This window comes from Natrix helvetica (assembly GCF_964273705.1).
Source record: "Natrix helvetica genome assembly, chromosome: 1".
Lineage (NCBI taxonomy): Eukaryota > Metazoa > Chordata > Lepidosauria > Squamata > Natricidae > Natrix > Natrix helvetica.
Genome location: NC_138548.1, coordinates 163,755,623 through 163,763,879, shown reverse-complemented (window position 1 = coordinate 163,763,879; position 8,257 = coordinate 163,755,623).

The window sequence follows — 8,257 nt, the reverse complement described above, 5'->3', positions numbered from 1 at the left end:
AATATTTCTGGAGTTGATAACAGCACATAACCACCATTTTTAATTTTCTACCCTCTTACTTAGAAAAGACAAACTCTGGTAGAGAGTATCCTGAGAGAAAATACCTAGGAGCAAGGCAACACTCTTGGTACGTTGTGTTTAGCTCTTTGATAGTATCTGCAATGTATTTGCTGCGTTCCAGATACTATATGTCTACTACCCCTCAAAATTGCCTCAATTATTTGTTGCATTATAATGCAGCTTTATCCCCCAGGTTTTCTTTTGTTGGCCAGCCTGACTTTTAACATGTATTAATTTTGTTGGCTGTGCTGATGTGTATTTAAATTTGCTCTTGTTTATAATTGCTGCCATGTTTCCGTTTAGTTTCACCACCCCAAAAGCTGTTAAGGTAGAAAATAACAACTTTGTATACTTTCTCAAGTCTTTATTTGAGAGTAAATCCTATATTGATAAATAGGTGTATCTGATTCAAATATAAGTTTGGAAAAGTGAAGCTCTTAAGGATGAGGAACAGTTCCAAATAATGAAGAGTATATATACAACATGCACTCAGATAAACTCACACACCTTTACTGTTTCCTGTGTCTTCCCCCTCACCATCAGCTTTCACATTTAGATCTTATGTTTTCTTATTGGAGCCATTAAAATTGTGTAATTGAGTGATCAAGACGTCAAAAGAATAATTTGGGGTTCCAACTTGAGCTGGGGCTGTGCAAAAATAAATAAAAATGAGATCCAGACAGCTGTGAGGAAAGAAGAAATATTATTCCTAAAAGCAAAATAGTTTGCTTTTAGGGACAGGCTGCAGAGAAATGAGGTACAGCAGCAGATTTTTATAGGGGGAGCTTGTCCAGGATTAAGTGTGTACGTGTTGATTCTAGAGTGATACTTGAAGGGTGTGTGTGTGTGTATGTGTAGGTATGTTTATTTTTGTGAGCATGCAGTTCCTCTGGGAGACCTAATTTAATTAACCCTGTGTTTGCAAACCTTATCCTTTGGTATGTGGATCAGGTCTGGGTAGCTTGGGAGTTTGAGGAAGTTTGCTAATTTTAGTTGATTGACTTAGTTTCAACTTGGTTGTCAAGTAATCAGTAGAAACACTGACTCTCAGAATCATTGTGGATTCTGTTAATATTTTAAGGGAAGATGGAAACTATACTGTACAGGATACTAAGAATAAAATATATTTGGATATAAAAGTTCTGACAAAAATAAGGTTTTTTGGGTTATTGTTTAAACCAGGCATGTCCAAAGTGCGGCCCGGGGGCCAAATGCGGCCCTTTTTCAAATTTCAAGTGGCCCGCAGACTCTTTTCCCCATCAGAGTTATTTGTTTAGTCTTTCATAAAATACCATATTTTTCGGAGTATAAAAATACATCTTTTCCCCTCAAAAAAGAGACTAAAAATCTGGGTGCATCTTATATACTGAATACAGCATTTTTTGCCTCCCAAAACCCTGCTCCCTTCACCAAAATGGCTGTGCATAGCCTTTAGGAGGTTTTCAGAGTATACCTGGGGGCTGTGGAGGGCATAAATGAGCAAAAAACGGGCTGTTTTTTTGCTCACCTTTGCCCCCCCCAGCCCCCAGGAGCACTCTAGAAGCCTCTTAAAGGCTATTCATGCCCTTTAAAAAAAAAGGGGGGGGGGCGTTTTCGCGAAAAATGGGCTGTTTTTGGGAGAGTGCAAAAACTTTTTTTTTAATTTGCCTCTTCAAAATCTTGGTGCGTCTTATACTCCGGAAAATACGGTAGTTAATTCGCATTTAATCTTAAGGGTTCAAAGAATGTCAGGCTGAATGATCGGCCCCACACATTTTCACCTCACCAAATCTGGCCCTCCTTGCAAAAAGTTTGGACACCCCTGGTTTAAATTAACAACTTATAACTTTTATCCTGTACAATTCAAGGCGGCATGCATAAGGATCCTGCCTCTTATTTTCTCCACAAGAGCAACCCCGTGAGGTAAATTGTGCTGAGAGAGAGGCAGTAGCCCAAATTCACCCAGTCAGTTTTCATGCCAAATGGAAACATGAAATTCAGAGGTCCTGGTCTCTAGGCCAGCAGCAGCTTTACCCCTCTAGCGTATCAATTTAATGTTAGTTCTAATGAACAATAATAATCTATTAAACCTGTATTGTCTTCTGACTCTCAGTGACTCTGGTGACCTCATAACAATTAAAATGAAACCAATAAAAGATCAAAATAAAAGAGAGCACGCAGGATGAATTGAGGGGTCTCCCTCTCCCTTGCCAAAGGCCTGGGTGAAGAATGTGGTCTTCACAGGCTCTTCTAAGCAACAATGACGTGGGGCTATCCAAGATATCAAGGGAGCCAGAGGAAACAGAGAAAGTGCACTTCCAGAGCCCTGAGAGATGGTCTTGTTTAATCGAAAGAAAGTGTGTGACATGTCAACCCTGCAGGATCAAATTGGTCAGGCAGATGTTATGGGAGACAGGTGGTCCCTCAAGTAATCAAGCGAGATAAAACACTTTTGTTCACTTTGTATTATACTGTCCAATGTAACTTTTAACAGAAGTAGTGATTCATAATTTCCATTGCCATTAGAAAACGTGTCTGCAAATAACTCATTGAATAGTGCCCCCCCCCCAATATTCAGCCTTCCTCAGCTTTTTTAAAAAAAATTAAATTTTTGGTGCCTTGAAGTCAGTTTTTGACTTCTGGTGATTACCTAGACTAGTCCCTGCAGTTTTCTTAGCAAGATTTCAGAAGTGGTTTGCCATTGCTTTCTTCCTAGGACTATGAGAGATGCCTGGCCCAAGGTCACTCAGCTGGTTTGTGCCTAAGGTAGAACTAGAAGTCACATTTTCTAGCCTGATGTCTTAACAACTGCACCAAACTGGTTCTCTTTCCTTAGCCAAGATCTGATCAAATGCATTGAGCTGCAACTGAAGGAAGAAACCATCTGAGGAAAGTTAGCTGATAACAGGAATGGAAATTTGTAGCCCTCCAAATAATTATAACAATGCTCTGCTATTACACATTTCAACTAACAAAGCAGGGTTATGCAAAGTAAAAGTTAGATCAGTGGAAAAGAACTTATCCAAACTCAAATATCACTGAAAAATGATTTGGGGATCAGAGGAGACCCATATCCAAAAATAAAATATACTGGAAGAGATTCAGGAAAAACTCTGAAAATAAAAGACCCCAAGTAGTAGAAAAATAGAAAAAATTCAGATAACAATAATTGGAACGGTAAAGGAAACGACTGATACGAACTACACAGATGATAACTTAAAAGAAATCATTAACAACAGAATCAGTACAAGCCTACATTGAAGCAACCTATGAACTGAACCCCCTTAAAAGAAGAATTAAAAGAGAAGATTATGGCATATGCAAAATTACCAGTAGGCAAAGACTACCAGCATTTAAAGTAATGCCCCCAAAGGCCTGACACCTGTAATGAAGGATGTGAATAATGTGCTTTCAATGATTCAAATAACATATATCCAACAGACCCATCATCTTGCCTAGAGTACAGCAGAGGTGATTATAAAGAAATGGGTATTGAAATTAGAAAACTAAAAGCAAAATCTTATTCATTCCCAAAGTGGAAGATCAGATATGAGGTCAAGATACATTAAGATCAGATGCAAGTAATTTAAAAAGCCTGAAGGAGCAAAAATTAGGAATATTCGCTTAGCACCAGAAAAAAAGAAGAATTTTTAGAAATCATAAAGCAATAAATAATGGCATTTAGGTGGGGAAATGTAGTGCTCTGAGGCACAAATAATCCAATTTAAACAATATCATCTATTTCACTCAAACCAGAGGTGATTCTACCAAATTATAAATAGCAATACTGTGTTTCCCTGAAAATAAGACAGGGTTTTATTTTCTTTTGACCCCTGAAATAAGCGCTTGGCTTTATTTTCGGGGAGGTCTTATTATTTTTGAGGTGCAGGAAGCGGTGAGCATGGTCACCTCATGGCTGCTGCTGTGTTATAATATTTTTTGGGGGGGAAGGCTTATTTTCAGGGGAGGCTTTATTTTAGCGCATGCGCTCTTGGGCTTATTATCCGGGGAGTTCTTATTTTCAGGGAAACAGGGTAGAAATTCTGAAAAGGAAAAAAATCCAGTTTTTGAAAGATCTGTTGGAAACTCAAAAAAGACAATATGCCAGATTGATAAAATACTTTGAAAATCATCATTATCACCTTTATTATTTCTCATTGCCATGATCCCCCTTTCAGTGATTTTGAAGAAAATAAATCTTGGCTATCAAATAGCAAAATAGGCTAATAGAATCACACATTTTCTTTACAGGATTAATCTGAAGCTTTATGGGAAGTCTGAAATCAAAATCCAGACAAAAACTGTAAGAATCTTTACCACAGCACAAACATACAGTAGATATGCCCTAGAGAAATATGCTACAATAACAATAAGGCTGGGTAAAACAGCAAACAGTAATGGGATTTAAATGCCAAATGATGAAAATCATCAGGAGCCATCAAGATGAAGCCTATAAGTATCTGGACATTTTTACAACTGGATAACATCAAGCATGGACAAGTTAAAGATGTGTTTGGTAAAGAATATATTTAGACTGAGAAAATTGCTAGAGACAAAATTAAATAGTGTAAAGACTATCAAAACCCTCAATAGTTTGGTCATACATATGATATGATATGATGCTGTGCTGGAATTATTAACTGGACACAAGCTAAACTGGGAAGTTTGGACTGAAAAAACAAGAAAACTGATAACTATTCGTGATGTATTTCATCCCCATAGTGATATTGATAGATTCCACCTACATTGCAGAAATGGAGACAGAGATTTACTTCATGTGAAACAAATTGTTGAAAAAGAAAAGCATGCACTGGCTAATTATGCAAAGTCAAGAAGGAGCATTAGTGCAAGTTAAAATGTACTCATAATAACTAAAACATAAGGAAATAAAATATTAATATCGAAATAATGGAATAAAAACAAGAAAATGCTGGCAAAGAAACACATTGCATGGTCAATTTCTATAAAAGACCAAGAGGAAAGTAATAAAACTTGGCAATGGCTTATAACTGGAACATTAAAAAAGAAACTGAAGGCTTGATTTTGGTTCCTCAAAAATAAGTTATTCGAACTAATGCATCAAGGCCAGAATTCAACAATGAAATGATTCAAAGTTCAGATTGTGCAAGGAAGCCAAAGAAACAGTAGATTATTATTCCGTTTGTGCAAAAAGACTATACAAACAACAACATAACTATAACTGGACAGTACAAATTATCATGTGCCAATAATAAAAAGTTGGTGGGAACATAGAGTTGAAAAAGTACCGTGTTTCTCTGAAAATAAGACAGGGCCTTATTTCTTTTGATTCCCCAAAATAAGAGCTTGGCCTTATTTTCGGGGAGGTCTTATTATTTTTGAGGTGTAGGAGATGGCGAATGTGGTCATCTCACGGCTGCTGCTGTGTTGTAATATTTTCAGGGAGAGCTTATTTTCGAGGGAGAGCTTATTTTAGCACAAGTGCTCAAAAGCCCGATTGGGCTTATTATTCAGGGAGGTCTTATTTTCAGGGAAACAGAGTAGTAAAAAATGAGCAGGTTAAAATAGTGTGGGATTTCTTAATACAAACTGATAAAGTCTTGAAATATAACATCCCAGATTTTAACGGTGGTTCAAAAGAAAGTGATAATTGATGTGGCAATACCAGGGGAATTATAGAATTGGAAAAGATCATGAAGTATCAAAATCTGAAAAGTGAAATTGAAAGATTATGGCATAAACCATCCCTGGTGGTCCCGGTGGTTATCGGAATACTGGGTGCCATGCTAAAAAATCTTGGACAGCACTTAGAAAATCTGTGCATTGATGACACTTTCATCTGTCAATTACAAAAGGCCATGTTGCTTGGTTGTGCAAATATGCTACATTGGTACATTACAACATGCCGGGTTTTGAGGAAGAACTCAATGCATATGACATTCAACACCAAGTAAAGAACTAGCAGATGTGAATTCACAATGTTGTGTATGTAATAATAATTTATTAACTTGTGTGCCGTCTACAATAAAGCACAAAAAACAAAGATCGCAAGATGTAACTGAGTTATCAAGGGACTGAATAAGGATACAGATGATGTTTAGTGAGTGGCTTTGGGCTAACCCTTCAACCAAATTTATGAGTTTGGTTGATACAATACAGTAAATGCAACAATAACAATATCAGAAGAATGAACTGGAATCCAGAAAAACTCAATTATTTATTTATGTGTTAGATTTATTTTGTACTTTTCCTTTGTCCCCACAACAGCAACTCTCTGAAACAAGTTGAACAGGTTGTCCCATTCACCCAGTCAGCTTCTGTGGCTGAAAGTGGACTTCAATCTACGACTCTGTGGTGTAATGGCCAGTGGCAACTGTACTTCAATGCCTGCAAAGCCACAAAGACCCATGTTCAATTATAAAATTTTGTATTGCTTAAAGTGGTGACCTTTTCTGTGGTTTTCTGTGTTGTTGGAAAATGCCTGCAATGATAGGTTTCCTGCAGTAGGAGTGGTTGTTCCAGGGTCAGATGACATAGCCTCGTTTCCTTCTTCTCCTAATGAATGACACTAAACATTTTAAAAAGAGAAACTCTTATTTAAAGCATTGGCATTTTTTCTTTTATGGAGTAATTGATTGGTATGATGTCATCTCTACAATGACAGATCATCTGATCGAGGCAGCTGTTTTGTTGAAGTGCTACTGTATGGATGCTTCTCATCTCGAGCATTTCTAAGTTGCAGGAAGTCTGTTCCAGCACTTTCTCCAAAGATTTGCTCCCATGGTTATGCACATGTTAGACTATAGGGGGGGAGGGGAAAGGGAGGAAGGAAGCATTTCAGAAACATTATTGCTTCTGTGCAAAAACTCCTATTAGTGACAGCCACTTTTGATTGAACGTCCTGGCTCCTGCTCAACAGTTTGAGGCCTCTTAATGTGTCTATTCTTTCCTGAAACCACTAGCACTGTCTTCTGTGACCACATCCTGTGACAGTAGATTACCCAGATTATATTGAGTAAGAAAACGGTTTTCTTTCCAATGTATTACACACCATCTCCCGCTCCTAAAAACAGACCACATACGGTTTTCTTCTGAATGTTTTGAAAGCATTCCTAACTTCGGATGTAATACACCACATTGATTAGTCTCTTTAATATTCGGATTTGTTCAGCAACATCTGGAGAGCCATAAGATGCCCATTCTACTTGTTAGGACAGATCATGTCACTCATTTGTTGATAATCAAGCTGGGAGGTTCCTAGGACCAGCAACCAGAAAACCTCCCTCCTTGGTTATTAGTTTTTTTTTTTTTTTTTTGTGGAAGGAAAGGAAGTGAAACTAGATTTTTTTTGTGGTCTGTCATGGTTATTTCAGAGAAAAATAATAAACATTCCAGAGTATCCCATCTCAACTACTAGGTTCATATTATGTGCACTTCTACTTTTATTTTACTTCACATACTTCCTCCTTTCTCCTCCTAGGCTTAACCTTACAAATTGACTGTGCATTTGATAATCTAACTTGCATGTTCCGTAGAGATGCTCACCAAGAAGCACTTTTTGAAACCATTCAATTTAGAGCTATTCATTATGCTGCAGTTGTTGTTGTTTTTCAAATACTGCATTTCTAAAGGTGATACATTTTCAGTGTAAATGGATAATTGTGGGAATATTGTTGTTCCCACGCTGCAAAATTGGGAACAGCTCAGATGTTTGATTTGAGAGTCATCAACTGTTGAATGATGTTGTGAGGTATATGCGTATCTACAAACCAACTGTTAGATTTTTTAAATATAAAAGCTTGTATATAGCTTTTAGGTTCTTTGCTAGTTCTTGGTGCCACCACAACACTCCACATATACAATTACCCGCTTACATAAGAGAAGAACAGTATTTAAGCCATTCTTCTTCAACCTGGTACTTCTGCAAGCTTGTGCTAGTGTGCAGGGAGGAGAGATAATTATAATTTCCAAATAATTCCAGTGCCAGTGAACAAGGTCCAGAGCAGCACAAATGGGCATGAATATATTATAGTAGTCATTTTATATGGGCCTATTTTCCATTTAATATATTTGTTTAGGACCTTAGTAGTTTTTCACAAATCATGTTACCCAAAGCCTTCCTCTACATTCTGGTGACGTGCTATTTCTTTGTACATGACTAGGTTTCTGATATTAAATAGGTACCCTGTTTCCCTGAAAATCCTCTACGTTCTGGTGACATGTGCTATTTCTTTGTACA